Raw genomic sequence first — 18,397 nt, 5'->3', positions numbered from 1 at the left:
TGGAGTGGACACGCAGCCCTCCTTTGTTGAGCTGACGGATCATTTCAGTTCAACAACCCACCGCCCATGTAGCAGCACACTGACTTTGATGTTAAGTGTAAAATATGATATCTGCGCAAAATATATGCTTTTCCTGCTCGTCCTCTCCGCCTGTGTGCACGACACGTCTCAGAACGCGCAGCTGGGGGGGCCAAATCGTTTTTGCCCAAAAGCGGCGGGTCTATGAAGCAGTTTAATTGCTGATTAAAGATATAAATGAGTGACATACAATTTAGCCAATCAGCGCCCTCAAATAGATTCAGTGTGGGGCCAAAAAGATTTTGCCCCCCTAGCTGCGTGTTCTCGTCAGGAGAAGTCAATACAGGCGAGCGCGAGCACTACTACTCCAATGAGGTGGCACCATTGTCAGATCTTAGAAAAACAATATGTTCAGCTTTGAAGGCTTCATAAGTTATTCCAACCTAAAGCTTATTTTTAAATGCCTATATGGTCATGCTCCTTCCCTGCTTACAGTTTTTCTCAATTGCTAAAACACTAAAACCCATTGGCTGAACAAAGTTCTCAGTTGCCTGAACTCATTTAGCTAATTGTGCAGTCTGTTGTCAATACCTTAAACTGTGTCACATGGTAAAACACAATTTGCAGACACGACTTTTCAGCAAAACTCTAAACACATTCTCAGTCTCAAAACACATTCTGCACTCGAATGCACATGTCATCCATACTGGTAAACACAAGTGGCAACAATCAAATACAAATAGAGAACACGTCATTGATTAAACACAATCACTCAAAATTGATTTCACTTGTATCAAATGATGTGACACAACCAATATAAGCCTGTTTAGAGAGCAAACAGGTGGTTGAAGGTGATGTCGACGAAGTGCTCTGGCCTGACCCAGCCCAAAGACAAGAAGAAGCACATTGATGACATGTTGACTCCTTTGATTTTTGTCCCTTTTACTGTAGTATTGTATACTGTAGTAGGCCTACAGTGCATTGTAGGCTGTATAATGTACAATAAACTAATTGTATGGCCTTGAACATGGTGCTTTCTATTTGTTACAGTAACAGTACTGACTGCTCAATAGATTTTGACTGGTTGCAGGTTCATATCAACAAAGAACAAGAATTACAGTATCACAGAGACAAAGGACACGTTTGTGAGCTGCAGGGTACAGTACTGTACAAATAGGGGTACAAGGAGGAGGAAGAACAAAATAAATTGCAAAGAGCAAAGCACAGTAGTCATTTCTGATCAATTTTGAGCTACTGTAACAGAACATGTTTTCGTTCATATGAAATTTGTTTTGAGATTAAAAATCCACTTCTCCCTGAGAACTATATGTTTTGAACAATGTGTTTTCTATTTATTGGTGTATTGTGTACTGACTGCTTGATGGTGTATATTATTTTGATCACTTTGTTTATGATTTGAGAGCAGTGTTTGATTTTGATCACAGGTAAAACTGTTTTGAGGCGAAAGTTTAATTTTGCAAAAGGATTCAGAGGTTTTGTAAATAGTGCTTGAAGATGAGGTTTTGTGTTTACAGTTTTGAGAGACTGGGTGACCATTTCAAGAAATGTGTCTTAGCAATCGAGAAAAACTGTAATGCATTTGTTACACGACAGCAGCACACCAGCAGAGAGAACACACGAGCCTCAGTAAATGGGAACTGTCGCATTGCATTAGGCAAAACCTCCTTTGGACAATCGGTCAACAACAAACAGATTTCACATTCCAGATTAATTCAATTCAATTCAATTTATTTTTGTATAGCCCAAAATCACAAATTACAAATTTGCCTCAGAGGGCTTTACAATATGTACACATTTGACATCCTCTTGTCCCGGGACCCTCACATCGGAACAGGAAAAACTCCCCAAAAACCCCTTTAACGGGGAGGAAAGAGGAAGAAACCTGTGCGAGAGCAATAGAGGAGGGATCCCTCTCCCAGGATGGACAGACGTGCAATGATGTCATGTGTAGAACAGGATAGTGAATTAATAATCAGTACTGTGCATTAATGGTATCGGTAATAGGATTAATAATCAGTACTGTGCATTAATGATATCGGTAATAGGATTAACAATGTTAATAATAAACGACACGAGACGGCACGTGACGACACGACAAGACACGACACGAGACGACACGACAAGACACGAGACGTCACGACACGACACGAGACGACAAGACACGAGACGACACCCCAGGCGAATATAAAAAGTACAGAAGTCACGCTTCCACCTATTTACATTAAGTTATTCCAATTTAGCACACAAAAATATACTAAATACACTTCAAATTGTGCATAACTACTGTTTAATCACAACTAAAATATATTTAGTATAAAATAAGTTACTTAGCATATTTATTTTTCACCTGGGACGACACGACGCGAGGCCAAGACAAGACACGACACGCGACACGCGACACGACACGACACCCGACGCGACACGACACGACACGACACACGACCCTAACCCTAACGCGACACGAGACGCGACGCGACACGACACACGACACCCGACGCGACGCGACACGACACGACACACGACCCTAACCCTAACGCGACACGAGACGCGACGCGACACGACACGACACACGACACCCGACGCGACACGACACGACACACGACCCTAACCCTAACGCGACACGAGACGCGACACGACACGACACACGACACCCGACGCGATGCGACACGCGACCCGACACGCCACACGACACGAGAAGAGACGAGAAGAGACGAGACGAGAAGAGACGAGAAGAGATGAGCAGAGAAGAGCAGTGAAGAGAAGAGAAGTGAAGGGAAGGGAAGAGAAGGGAAGGGAAGAGAAGCGAAGGGAAGGGAAGGGAAGAGAAGGGAAGGGAAGAGAAGAGAAGAGATGGGAAGGGAAGGGAAGAGAAGGGAAGAGGAGAGAAGAGAAGGGAAGGGAAGAGAGGGGAAGAGGAGAGGAGAGGAGACTGTGCAGTAAAATGTACCCCGTCACGGGTTACAGTACATTTTACTGCACAGTCTCCTCTCCTCTCCTCTCCTGAAGTGAAGAGCAGAGAAGAGAATGGAAGGGAAGAGAAGGGAAGAGGAGAGGAGAGGAGACTGCAGTAAAATGTACCCCGTCACGGGGTACAGTACATTTTACTGCAGTCTCCTCTCCTCTCCTCTTCCCTTCTCTTCCCTTCCCAGTCGGGAGCCGGGCATTAGAAGAGGTTGAACTATTTGTTATTGTTCTGCAAGTTGGAGATCTGGTTCTTAAGATCTTCTTCGGTTGGCTTGAGGTAAGACATCTCCTACTGCCAAAGAAAACGCACAGTTTTCAATTAATGAGCTCACCTCGGTGTACAACAGTACACAATGTCTTCCTTGTTCAACTTGCAGAACAATAACAATATTGTTCTTCCCTCTCTTCCTTGCTCTTCACTTCACTTCTCTTCACTGCTCTTCACTTCTCTTCTCGTGTCGTGTGTCGTGTCGCCTATATATAGGCTTGGCACTATATCCATGATGTCATCAACATTCTATCCATCAGTGTTCACATTAAAGGCAAAGAATCCGTGATGTCATCAACATTCTATCCATCAGTGTTCACATTAAAGGCAAAGAATCCGTGATGTCATCAACATTCTATCCATCAGTGTTCACATCAAAGGCAAAGAATCCGTGATGTCATCAACATTCTATCCATCGAGTGTTGACAGGCAAAGAATCCGTGATGTCATCAACATTCTATCCATCGAGTGTTGACATTAACAGAAAAGAATCCGTGATGTCATCAACATTCTATCCATGGGGTCCTCAATGGTATCGTTACTATGGATACCAGATTGAATGTTTATCTTTGAATTCATGAATGTAATGATTTCTGATGATCCTTAAAATATGGCAAAGAAATTAAACTAAATGAAATTTGGTGGAGTTGTTCTCCAGAGGTATCTGGTCAAACCTGCCTGATTGGCCATTCAAAAATCCAAGATGGCGGCTAATTGGGCCTCCCGAAATTTGTTTTCTTAATAAAACTTTGTATTTCCCCGATTTGAATGATCTTGGTGTCAATTTGTCGGTAATAAAAGATGCTTTAATAATTACCCACAACTATAACACTAGAATAATGAATGTGCTGATGTAATTGGACATTTAGTGGAAAAATGAACGAATATAAGTGGCAATTAATAATTCAACTCTTTTATTAAAATCATTTCCTTCAACTATGTTCAAATTGAACATTACAGTAATATGATATCACACTGGACAAAACAAACTGTATGGCACTGGACACTTAATTCATCGAACAATAATACATTTGATATTAAAGATAAATGTGTAACTTACTCAGACTAGTCTAGTCAGCATGGACGGTCAAAATGTTGTAACTCATTCAATAAATGAAACAACTGTACTTCACTTTTTAAACAGTAAGAGATGCTACATTTTCATATAAGATCGACAATATTATTCTAAACACAAAATCAAAGCAGCTAAATTCACATGTACAACATTATAAGACTAGTTGCTGGGATATAAAAGTAGTTGAGATTCTTTAGGGGGATTATAACTATACATAACATGTGAAACATTGCTAGACTAGTCAATCTGGACGGAAACTAATTATCTTACAGCACTAGATACTGAACTGATATGAAAATCAACAATTTTGCAGTTGCCATAAAGTGATTATAACCAATTGTAACATGAATTTGTTTTTATTTTTATCGTTTTTCAGTTCTTTAAATGCAATTTTACTTACAATTGCTGAGGATTTAGCCTCAAACTAATATGTAGCACCACATTTAGGTGCATTAATGTCAATGTCATTGTTCAGGGGGTATCATTGCGATATGAATGTCTGCAGTAACTCCGCACAAAGGTACGGTCATCGGGCACATTCATCTTCCAACTGCTACTGCTCACATATGCAGCTGCAGAGTGCTGTACATGGAAGTCCCAACTGAAAGCACTTGCACCTCCCATGGCAACTTTTCTTACAGGAACACTTGGCCAGTTCCTGACAACTGGCTGCGATGGGGGGGTAACGTCGACCAACAAACCTGCCATTTCTCTCCTTTCTGTGTCCACCCCCAATCAGTAGGACTGCCGATGTCTGGCCTGGAGATAGTTGTCTGGCCCCAGATGATCCCAGCCTGATAAGCAGCACGCTTATATGTGGCCCCTCCACCCGGTCCAGCAGCACAGCAGGGCCCACCCACACCAAGACAGCCTGACTTCGACCCATCTCCAACCAGCACTCCTGCCAGCAACCTCACGAGCACGATGTCCTCCGTCGACCAACTTCATGCAGCAGGCCGCACACGCCATGTCCCAACTAGGCAGTCCAGACAAGTCACATGAGGACCTGGAACAACTGGAGACGCAGTGAGAGGTTCCTACAACCACTCATGTGACACCAGAAGTGGACGAGGACCAAGAACAGACGACGACGAGGAAAGACTTGAACTCTCATTCCCGATGGTCCAAATGGAGCAATGATGGTCCACAGACCCTCGACTGACAGAGACATGGCCGACGCCCGGGCACATCTGCCAGACCCCCAAGTATCAGGCACAAAGTTTTGTGATGAACTTATCGTATTCTGCCATGAGTTTAGCCCCACTGAAGGAGAACTCAGACGCCTCCTCATGAAGAAACTTGGCCCAGCCAACTATGCCAAGGTTCGAGCCGCCGGTCAAGGAAATGCCAGACAGGTACAAACCAAGTGGGATCACGCTGACAACGCTGCATATAGAGACATGATTACCCTACTGGTTACAGCTTTGACAATTGCTTTCCCGCCGAGAATCAACACGACAAAAATAACATCATGCAAGCAAAAGCCTGGTGAAACTGTAGCAGACTATTACGCCAGACTCCATGTTATTTTCAACGAGCACAGCGGTCTGAGGGATAAGAAGCCCCTGAGAAATGGATATATAGTTGTAAATAAATAATTATATATATATATATATACATGTCTGTGTGTTTTATATTATTGTGAATATCATTGTATATCATATATATTATTATATTATACTGAATTGCTTGTGGGGACAAAAATAAAGTGTTACTGACTGTTTTTTTCATGTTGGAATAAATGTTACAGATTTAACTGCAAAGTAGTAATGCGTGTTTGATACCTTCACTTTTTTTGCATTCAATTATTCTGGGATGTTTGCTGAAATTGATTGGATGTGGCACAGCCCTACCTAGAACATGTTCCACCAGCCGCCACTGCTAATGGGGACAATTGTTGAAATTGGTGAATGAGGAGGAACGCTGCAATGTAATCGTATCGGGCAGTTCTGCACCTTCGATGGTACGTTCGCTAAAAGTGCTTGTTTTTGCCACTGACAGGCTCAGATTGTTGTTATTAGTGTCTGATAGCATTATGGAGAGGACCATACAGAGACATGAAAGGTTTCTCGTTACCTTTCACTTTCTAGTTGCCGGAAGACGACGATGGAAGCAAATGCTTAGTGTTATCAAAAAGATTTTTAATGTCATGGCTGAATATTTTGATAATTTCAACAATGTGAAGACGATATTTTCAGAGCGAGACACAAATGGTTTCCGTTTTAAACAGTCTGAAACACGTGGTTAACGTAATAACGCTTAAAAACTCCAACATCCCGCCTTTAACTCTCACCTCGTCCTCCCCGTGAGGACATCCCATTACTGTAAAGGTTATTCGAGAACACACACCAGCCGTCGCTCATCACTGGGTGCGTAACGTCTCTTCATTTTATTCATCAAAAAGATGGACTAACGGAGAGAGACCGACCGGAGGAAGCAGGAAGATCGGTTGGTCCTGAAATGCTCTTCGGAGCTGAGTGAGGCTGCAGAGTTGAGTGAGTTATTGCGGTTTCATATGCATATTGTTAATACAAAATAGCACCCATTTACCCTGAAGCCTCATCAAGAGGTATGTTGTTCTGTGAAAGATGAATGTCATCTTGAAAAGTGCATGTCACTTTAAGAGTAACCGTTACAAAGAAGCATCATGGCCAGAAGGAAAGTGTCACCTTTAAAACTCAGTGGGTTCATGAAATTATAATTCAAATTTATCTTTTAACAAAGAAAATAACCTTTTAAAAAAAGTGCATTCATATCTCCTTATCTGTTTCGTAATAACTCAAGTGTGTGGAAGTATTTGCTTTACAGTATTAACTGATGGTGATGACAGTACTATTAAAGATAATCACATGTATTATGTATTATAATTGAAGCACTTGATATCTGGGGAACATTATAATTCATACACATTATCCACCAATATCAAGGTATTGCGTAATCAGCGCGGCCGCCGGAGTTCCGCTGTATTGTATTAAACTGCTGTAACTGTCTGCATTTAGATAAATCGCTGCGAGTGGATGCAGAGTTTGTGTATTATTACCTGAGAAACAACGCTCATCTCACCGCAGCGATAAAGATCTGTTCTATTTGGGGATTACTTGGTTTTGATTTATTTCATTTCGTTCTGTTTTATTTCTCTCTACCTTAACTCCACTGTGTGAGTGAGCTAAGAGTCGTGGCTTATCACTGCATAAGCTGCCGGTAGTTCAAAGACGACAACGGTATACTTATGCGTGATAAAACCAGCGTACTTATTCTCACTACAACGCGGGCCGCACACAGAGTTGGATTCATGACCCCCCTCTCTCTTTTTCTTTGCTCTCTCTCTCTCTCCTAACTCGCACAGCCAGGATCTCTGCCCCTGGGTAACCCCGTGGCCTATTGTCCCAACTCACGCGATGCATCGGCACACGTCATTACATACAGCAAGCTCTCCGCCATTTTGTCCGAGTCACTCGACTCCGCCATCTGGTGGTAGCTTAACTGTAGGTCCTTAAGACACACACACACACACACACACATACTTGCATACAGACATCCTCACCCACACACACACACACATACTTACATACAGACATCCTCATCCATTTTATTCATTTGACTTTAGGTATTAGGCATATAAAATTGTATGATAACGTTTGTTGGTTGCAATATTAATTGATTTGATCATTTCCTATTTTGATTTCATAAACTCTGTTATACTTTAAGGAGCAGTCGTCTGTGATTACTTGTGCATATGTGCGTAATGAAATCGTATGTAGTAGTCTGTGTACGAACTTAAAAACCTTCACTGTCACTCCGAATGTGTAGTCGCACCCGACTATTGACATTGTGAGTGACTACTAATTATGAGACTTAGTATTATCGTTTGGTTATTGGTCCCTGTTCGCATGGTGGTGCCCCGTTGTTATTAACAATCATTAATAATTGTTACAGACATTAATAATTCTATTGATGTCAAGAATTCAGTTTCTTGAATGCTGATAACCCAAACACGCTCCTTTAGATCCCAACAGTGATTCACACTGAAGTGCCTCCCCTGCTGATGCCGTAACTTTGTTTCCCCACACATCAGGGCTCAGAAGACGCTCGGCTCTGTCTGATGTCAGCACGCTGTCCTTTCCATTACAAAGCGGGAGAATCTGGAGGCGCTCCTGTAAGGACAGGCCTCTGGAGTGGACACGCAGCCCTCCTTTGTTGAGCTGACGGATCATTTCAGTTCAACAACCCACCGCCCATGTAGCAGCACACTGACTTTGATGTTAAGTGTAAAATATGATATCTGCGCAAAATATATGCTTTTCCTGCTCGTCCTCTCCGCCTGTGTGCACGACACGTCTCAGAACGCGCAGCTGGGGGGGCCAAATCGTTTTTGCCCAAAAGCGGCGGGTCTATGAAGCAGTTTAATTGCTGATTAAAGATATAAATGAGTGACATACAATTTAGCCAATCAGCGCCCTCAAATAGATTCAGTGTGGGGCAAAAAAGATTTTGCCCCCCTAGCTGCGTGTTCTCGTCAGGAGAAGTCAATACAGGCGAGCGCGAGCACTACTACTCCAATGAGGTGGCACCATTGTCAGATCTTAGAAAAACAATATGTTCAGCTTTGAAGGCTTCATAAGTTATTCCAACCTAAAGCTTATTTTTAAATGCCTATATGGTCATGCTCCTTCCCTGCTTACAGTTTTTCTCAATTGCTAAAACACTAAAACCCATTGGCTGAACAAAGTTCTCAGTTGCCTGAACTCATTTAGCTGATTGTGCAGTCTGTTGTCAATACCTTAAACTGTGTCACATGGTAAAACACAATTTGCAGACACGACTTTTCAGCAAAACTCTAAACACATTCTCAGTCTCAAAACACATTCTGCACTCGAATGCACATGTCATCCATACTGGTAAACACAAGTGGCAACAATCAAATACAAATAGAGAACACGTCATTGATTAAACACAATCACTCAAAATTGATTTCACTTGTATCAAATGATGTGACACAACCAATATAAGCCTGTTTAGAGAGCAAACAGGTGGTTGAAGGTGATGTCGACGAAGTGCTCTGGCCTGACCCAGCCCAAAGACAAGAAGAAGCACATTGATGACATGTTGACTCCTTTGATTTTTGTCCCTTTTACTGTAGTATTGTATACTGTAGTAGGCCTACAGTGCATTGTAGGCTGTATAATGTACAATAAACTAATTGTATGGCCTTGAACATGGTGCTTTCTATTTGTTACAGTAACAGTACTGACTGCTCAATAGATTTTGACTGGTTGCAGGTTCATATCAACAAAGAACAAGAATTACAGTATCACAGAGACAAAGGACACGTTTGTGAGCTGCAGGGTACAGTACTGTACAAATAGGGGTACAAGGAGGAGGAAGAACAAAATAAATTGCAAAGAGCAAAGCACAGTAGTCATTTCTGATCAATTTTGAGCTACTGTAACAGAACATGTTTTCGTTCATATGAAATTTGTTTTGAGATTAAAAATCCACTTCTCCCTGAGAACTATATGTTTTGAACAATGTGTTTTCTATTTATTGGTGTATTGTGTACTGACTGCTTGATGGTGTATATTATTTTGATCACTTTGTTTATGATTTGAGAGCAGTGTTTGATTTTGATCACAGGTAAAACTGTTTTGAGGCGAAAGTTTAATTTTGCAAAAGGATTCAGAGGTTTTGTAAATAGTGCTTGAAGATGAGGTTTTGTGTTTACAGTTTTGAGAGACTGGGTGACCATTTCAAGAAATGTGTCTTAGCAATCGAGAAAAACTGTAATGCATTTGTTACACGACAGCAGCACACCAGCAGAGAGAACACACGAGCCTCAGTAAATGGGAACTGTCGCATTGCATTAGGCAAAACCTCCTTTGGACAATCGGTCAACAACAAACAGATTTCACATTCCAGATTAATTCAATTCAATTCAATTTATTTTTGTATAGCCCAAAATCACAAATTACAAATTTGCCTCAGAGGGCTTTACAATATGTACACATTTGACATCCTCTTGTCCCGGGACCCTCACATCGGAACAGGAAAAACTCCCCAAAAACCCCTTTAACGGGGAGGAAAGAGGAAGAAACCTGTGCGAGAGCAATAGAGGAGGGATCCCTCTCCCAGGATGGACAGACGTGCAATGATGTCATGTGTAGAACAGGATAGTGAATTAATAATCAGTACTGTGCATTAATGGTATCGGTAATAGGATTAATAATCAGTACTGTGCATTAATGATATCGGTAATAGGATTAACAATGTTAATAATAAACGACACGAGACGGCACGTGACGACACGACAAGACACGACACGAGACGACACGACAAGACACGAGACGTCACGACACGACACGAGACGACAAGACACGAGACGACACCCCAGGCGAATATAAAAAGTACAGAAGTCACGCTTCCACCTATTTACATTAAGTTATTCCAATTTAGCACACAAAAATATACTAAATACACTTCAAATTGTGCATAACTACTGTTTAATCACAACTAAAATATATTTAGTATAAAATAAGTTACTTAGCATATTTATTTTTCACCTGGGACGACACGACGCGAGGCCAAGACAAGACGCGACACGCGACACGCGACACGACACGACACCCGACGCGACACGACACGACACACGACCCTAACCCTAACGCGACACGAGACGCGACGCGACACGACACGACACACGACACCCGACGCGACGCGACACGACACGACACACGACCCTAACCCTAACGCGACACGAGACGCGACGCGACACGACACGACACACGACACCCGACGCGACACGACACGACACACGACCCTAACCCTAACGCGACACGAGACGCGACACGACACGACACACGACACCCGACGCGATGCGACACGCGACCCGACACGCCACACGACACGAGAAGAGACGAGAAGAGACGAGACGAGAAGAGACGAGAAGAGATGAGCAGAGAAGAGCAGTGAAGAGAAGAGAAGTGAAGGGAAGGGAAGAGAAGGGAAGGGAAGAGAAGCGAAGGGAAGGGAAGAGAAGGGAAGGGAAGAGAAGAGAAGAGATGGGAAGGGAAGGGAAGAGAAGGGAAGAGGAGAGAAGAGAAGGGAAGGGAAGAGAGGGGAAGAGGAGAGGAGAGGAGACTGTGCAGTAAAATGTACCCCGTCACGGGTTACAGTACATTTTACTGCACAGTCTCCTCTCCTCTCCTCTCCTGAAGTGAAGAGCAGAGAAGAGAATGGAAGGGAAGAGAAGGGAAGAGGAGAGGAGAGGAGACTGCAGTAAAATGTACCCCGTCACGGGGTACAGTACATTTTACTGCAGTCTCCTCTCCTCTCCTCTTCCCTTCTCTTCCCTTCCCAGTCGGGAGCCGGGCATTAGAAGAGGTTGAACTATTTGTTATTGTTCTGCAAGTTGGAGATCTGGTTCTTAAGATCTTCTTCGGTTGGCTTGAGGTAAGACATCTCCTACTGCCAAAGAAAACGCACAGTTTTCAATTAATGAGCTCACCTCGGTGTACAACAGTACACAATGTCTTCCTTGTTCAACTTGCAGAACAATAACAATATTGTTCTTCCCTCTCTTCCTTGCTCTTCACTTCACTTCTCTTCACTGCTCTTCACTTCTCTTCTCGTGTCGTGTGTCGTGTCGCCTATATATAGGCTTGGCACTATATCCATGATGTCATCAACATTCTATCCATCAGTGTTCACATTAAAGGCAAAGAATCCGTGATGTCATCAACATTCTATCCATCAGTGTTCACATTAAAGGCAAAGAATCCGTGATGTCATCAACATTCTATCCATCAGTGTTCACATCAAAGGCAAAGAATCCGTGATGTCATCAACATTCTATCCATCGAGTGTTGACAGGCAAAGAATCCGTGATGTCATCAACATTCTATCCATCGAGTGTTGACATTAACAGAAAAGAATCCGTGATGTCATCAACATTCTATCCATGGGGTCCTCAATGGTATCGTTACTATGGATACCAGATTGAATGTTTATCTTTGAATTCATGAATGTAATGATTTCTGATGATCCTTAAAATATGGCAAAGAAATTAAACTAAATGAAATTTGGTGGAGTTGTTCTCCAGAGGTATCTGGTCAAACCTGCCTGATTGGCCATTCAAAAATCCAAGATGGCGGCTAATTGGGCCTCCCGAAATTTGTTTTCTTAATAAAACTTTGTATTTCCCCGATTTGAATGATCTTGGTGTCAATTTGTCGGTAATAAAAGATGCTTTAATAATTACCCACAACTATAACACTAGAATAATGAATGTGCTGATGTAATTGGACATTTAGTGGAAAAATGAACGAATATAAGTGGCAATTAATAATTCAACTCTTTTATTAAAATCATTTCCTTCAACTATGTTCTAATTGAACATTACAGTAATATGATATCACACTGGACAAAACAAACTATGGCACTGGACACTTAATTCATCGAACAATAATACATTTGATATTAAAGATAAATGTGTAACTTACTCAGACTAGTCTAGTCAGCATGGACGGTCAAAATGTTGTAACTCATTCAATAAATGAAACAACTGTACTTCACTTTTTAAACAGTAAGAGATGCTACATTTTCATATAAGATCGACAATATTATTCTAAACACAAAATCAAAGCAGCTAAATTCACATGTACAACATTATAAGACTAGTTGCTAGGATATAAAAGTAGTTGAGATTCTTTAGGGGGATTATAACTATACATAACATGTGAAACATTGCTAGACTAGTCAATCTGGACGGAAACTAATTATCTTACAGCACTAGATACTGAACTGATATGAAAATCAACAATTTTGCAGTTGCCATAAAGTGATTATAACCAATTGTAACATGAATTTGTTTTTATTTTTATCGTTTTTCAGTTCTTTAAATGCAATTTTACTTACAATTGCTGAGGATTTAGCCTCAAACTAATATGTAGCACCACATTTAGGTGCATTAATGTCAATGTCACTGTTCAGGGGGTATCATTGCGATATGAATGTCTGCAGTAACTCCGCACAAAGGTACGGTCATCGGGCACATTCATCTTCCAACTGCTACTGCTCACATATGCAGCTGCAGAGTGCTGTACATGGAAGTCCCAACTGAAAGCACTTGCACCTCCCATGGCAACGTTTCTTACAGGAACACTTGGCCAGTTCCTGACAACTGGCTGCGATGGGGGGGTAACGTCGACCAACAAACCTGCCATTTCTCTCCTTTCTGTGTCCACCCCCAATCAGTAGGACTGCCGATGTCTGGCCTGGAGATAGTTGTCTGGCCCCAGATGATCCCAGCCTGATAAGCAGCACGCTTATATGTGGCCCCTCCACCCGGTCCAGCAGCACAGCAGGGCCCACCCACACCAAGACAGCCTGACTTCGACCCATCTCCAACCAGCACTCCTGCCAGCAACCTCACGAGCACGATCTCCTCCGTCGACCAACTTCATGCAGCAGGCCGCACACGCCATGTCCCAACTAGGCAGTCCAGACAAGTCACATGAGGACCTGGAACAACTGGAGACGCAGTGAGAGGTTCCTACAACCACTCATGTGACACCAGAAGTGGACGAGGACCAAGAACAGACGGCGACGAGGAAAGACTTGAACTCTCATTCCCGATGGTCCAAATGGAGCAATGATGGTCCACAGACCCTCGACTGACAGAGACATGGCCGACGCCCGGGCACATCTGCCAGACCCCCAAGTATCAGGCACAAAGTTTTGTGATGAACTTATCGTATTCTGCCATGAGTTTAGCCCCACTGAAGGAGAACTCAGACGCCTCCTCATGAAGAAACTTGGCCCAGCCAACTATGCCAAGGTTCGAGCCGCCGGTCAAGGAAATGCCAGACAGGTACAAACCAAGTGGGATCACGCTGACAACGCTGCATATAGAGACATGATTACCCTACTGGTTACAGCTTTGACAATTGCTTTCCCGCCGAGAATCAACACGACAAAAATAACATCATGCAAGCAAAAGCCTGGTGAAACTGTAGCAGACTATTACGCCAGACTCCATGTTATTTTCAACGAGCACAGCGGTCTGAGGGATAAGAAGCCCCTGAGAAATGGATATATAGTTGTAAATAAATAATTATATATATATATATATATATGTCTGTGTGTTTTATATTATTGTGAATATCATTGTATATCATATATATTATTATATTATACTGAATTGCTTGTGGGGACAAAAATAAGATGTCCTGACCTGTTTATCAAAGTGTTACTGACTGTTTTTTTCATGTTGGAATAAATGTTACAGATTTAACTGCAAAGTAGTAATGCGTGTTTGATACCTTCACTTTTTTTGCATTCAATTATTCTGGGATGTTTGCTGAAATTGATTGGATGTGGCACAGCCCTACCTAGAACATGTTCCACCAGCCGCCACTGCTAATGGGGACAATTGTTGAAATTGGTGAATGAGGAGGAACGCTGCAATGTAATCGTATCGGGCAGTTCTGCACCTTCGATGGTACGTTCGCTAAAAGTGCTTGTTTTTGCCACTGACAGGCTCAGATTGTTGTTATTAGTGTCTGATAGCATTATGGAGAGGACCATACAGAGACATGAATGGTTTCTCGTTACCTTTCACTTTCTAGTTGCCGGAAATGGTTTCCGTTTTAAACAGTCTGAAACACGTGGTTAACGTAATAAACATGGTTTGGCTTAAAAACTCCAACATCCCGCCTTTAACTCTCACCTCGTCCTCCCCGTGAGGACATCCCATTACTGTAAAGGTTATTCGAGAACACACACCAGCCGTCGCTCATCACTGGGTGCGTAACGTCTCTTCATTTTATTCATCAAAAAGATGGACTAACAGAGAGAGACCGACCGGAGGAAGCAGGAAGATCCTGCAGAGACACCAGATGCAGCAGTATTAAAATGCTGTGAGCGGAATCCTGTCACGAGGCGCTCCTCTAAAGAGACGTCATGGTGCTGCCTTACTGACATCTAGTGGCGACCAGTACCAGCTCATCCCTCATCCTGCAAACCCCAGAGGGATCATGTTTCATTTGTACTCACTTGATTCCTAAATAATCATTTTGGACACCAATGTAGTCAAAGCAGTTTTAATTGACAAGGAATAGACAGATCAAATGTTTGCCTAATTTAAAGTGTCACAAAATATTTTGGTTTTACACACTATGCAAATGATAATGACAATCCTTTTTTTTTTTTTAGATGACATCAATTACATAACTAATGGTATTGTGATGAGCTAACGTGCTATGATGTTTGTTTATTCAGTCGGAGGTCCTTGGATGTTACAGGTGTTGGCAGGACGAGGGTTAAACCAGTCACCATACCTCCACATGCATAAAGGGATGCTGGCCGCTCACACAAACAGCAGCATTTCACTGCATATGAATTGAAGAGAGAGGATTTACACACTGCGGTGTTACTGCCGATACACCTGGCCACACAATAACGCGCTGAAGAAGCGAAAGCCGGGCAAATCTCTTCGACTCAAAAACAGATATTTCATGCACACGTGACTGCCGGCTGAATGCAGCTTGAATCTGGAATATTCTCACAGACACTGATTCATGAACTGATCTGCTGTTATGGATCCAAACTCCTTTCTTCATCACTTAGCTGACAGGAAGGATGCATGTGTGTGTGTGTGTGTGTGTGTGTGTGTGTAGGTGTGTGTGTGTGTGTGTGTGTGTGTGTGTGTGTGTGTGAGTGTGTGTGTGTGTGTGTGTGTGTGCGGGCTGCTGACAGAGTGTAAAACTAGGTTCCTGCGGGGGACAGGGACGGTCCCAACGCTCAATCACCATCACTTATCAGTCCTGCAGGGCTCAACATGTCGTCACTGTCAAAAAAAACATCACACGTCTGCTGATTCACATGTCCAGCTTTCTACAGCTTTTAGAAACAACTCTCGTTCTCTGATATGTTTCTGCAGTGGTCAAATAACTCAGTACATTGCCTCAAGTACTGTACTACAAATTTGAGGTACTTTGAGTTTAGCCAGAATGGAGTAACCAGCTTCACCTCCAAAGGAAGCGCATTTCCCTCACAAACGTTCTTTGTCAATCGTAATTTTATAATTTTTCATGGGCGGAGAGTTGTGTTTTTGTTTTTTATCCACTACGTCCCTCCAGTTATTGGTATTGATCCAAAATCTTATCAACTCATCCAGCAGACACAGCGTGAGTCAAAAGGCAGACTTATTGCCTCTTTAAAATCTTTAACATAACAAGTCCTTCTTTTTTATGGTAAATGAAATCAATGCTTCTGCAATAGAGAGGAGCGCAACCCAAACTGAGGACACACACTTCCAATTACAAACTGAGAAAGACGGTTTAGCTTTGGCCAACACGCACTTCAGACGATCAGCTATGTGACAAACAATCTCATTTTATATTCAACTTTTACTTTACTGCCTTATTTTAAAGGACCCAATCCCCACAACACAGTCATCAGATTGAACCCGCGCTCTCGGAAAGAGCACAACATTTACGTCTGAATAATTCTCTGACAGTTTAACAAGGTTTGTGAACTCGGTTCCCTAAATATAAACAGACTAAATCCCAGACTGCGAGGATTAAACGTATCAATGAAAAGAAGAATGTAGAAAATGTTAAGAAGCTTAAATCTTAATATTTGACAAGATTCCAGTGATTTGATGGGGGGGGGGATTAGTGTGCATGGCTGTGTCCTCACATGCTGCCACGAGAAGTCATCAGAAGAGAACGAAGGGATTCTCAGAGAAGTCGGTGTAATTATTAGGTGTGATATGAAGTCACCGAATGAGAGTCATGACATGTTCATGCTTTCATGGGGCACCGTTCTCTGACAAGTCATGTATTGGGGGTTTATAGGCATGAATTAATTTCATGTTTGAATTCATAGTATACTCATCAGAAAGAGTTTGTCAGTGACAGAGAATTTTAAATGTTAATGTGCTGATCAATCATTAATAAAAGGCCTTTATTATGAATTCAAGAGCTAATACAACACGACAAGTGTTATGCTGGAGGAGGATTCTCCACAAACTTGGCAACCCCAAAGTGGCTTATGGGGTAGCTAGCCGGGTCATGGAATGTTAATGCGTAGCAGGAGGTTTAGTCCGTTCAGCTGCAGCAGGTGTAGAGTCAGCTGTTGGCTGGAGAAGAGTCAACAAAGGTTTGATATGGAATGTTTTAATCTGCTTTTTCAGGAGGATATGAAGTGTGATCATAGATAATATTGTGAGTGCACAGCGGATAGATAAAAGTTGAATACCTGCCTTTTAACCATTGAAGCTGCAAATTAAGATGAGAATATCAGTTTGTCAGAAGATGAAGAAATGATTTTAACCTATTTTATTTTACTTTTTCCGGCCTGAACATGTTTCAGACTTCTTTTTTTTGTTTTTGTATTTTCTGTAGTCTGATCGTGCTGCAGAGGAGTGTTGCACAAAGACATGGAAGCAAACAATGTGTGAATTGTTGGATCAAATCCCAGCTGGCACAAGAGGAGTGTAATGCAAAGTGAATGGTTTCATTTGCAAAAGCTTGACAAAAACAATGTGTCTTCATTCATTTACAGACAAAAAGAAGTAGAGTTTCATGCAAACAACCCCTGAGAGGCGGTCTGGTCAAAACAACTAACTAAAAACCTTGAATCCTAAAAAAACTGGAAAACATAACACATATAAATCTAATAAGTACACAAAAAGAAACTAAAACTGGGTGAATTTCAGTTGATTGTATGTTAAATGTGTCCATGCATAATTCTATTATACTGTTTTAATACAGTAAGAGTGCATAGAAGGAAATATAAGTTTCAGACAGTCTCATATACTGTATGTGCTGCAACTTTATAGCCTTTACAGTTTACATGCTAATTTGAATACAATACCCATGAAGCCCATCGAACCACTGTTGTAGTTATCCTAAAATCGGACAAATCTAAATCAATTCAACATCACACGAAACATTTATGAAGTCAAATATCTATTCGCTGCTTCTGTTGAATTATGGGTCAGAAAAACAGACCTTCTTCTGCGGCATTGATCGCTGTGTGTGTGTGTATTG

Source organism: Melanostigma gelatinosum, assembly GCF_949748355.1.
Source record: "Melanostigma gelatinosum genome assembly, chromosome: 12".
NCBI classification, from domain to species: domain Eukaryota; kingdom Metazoa; phylum Chordata; class Actinopteri; order Perciformes; family Zoarcidae; genus Melanostigma; species Melanostigma gelatinosum.
The sequence above is the reverse complement of the archived record's forward strand: the minus strand, read 5'-3'. Positions refer to the sequence as shown.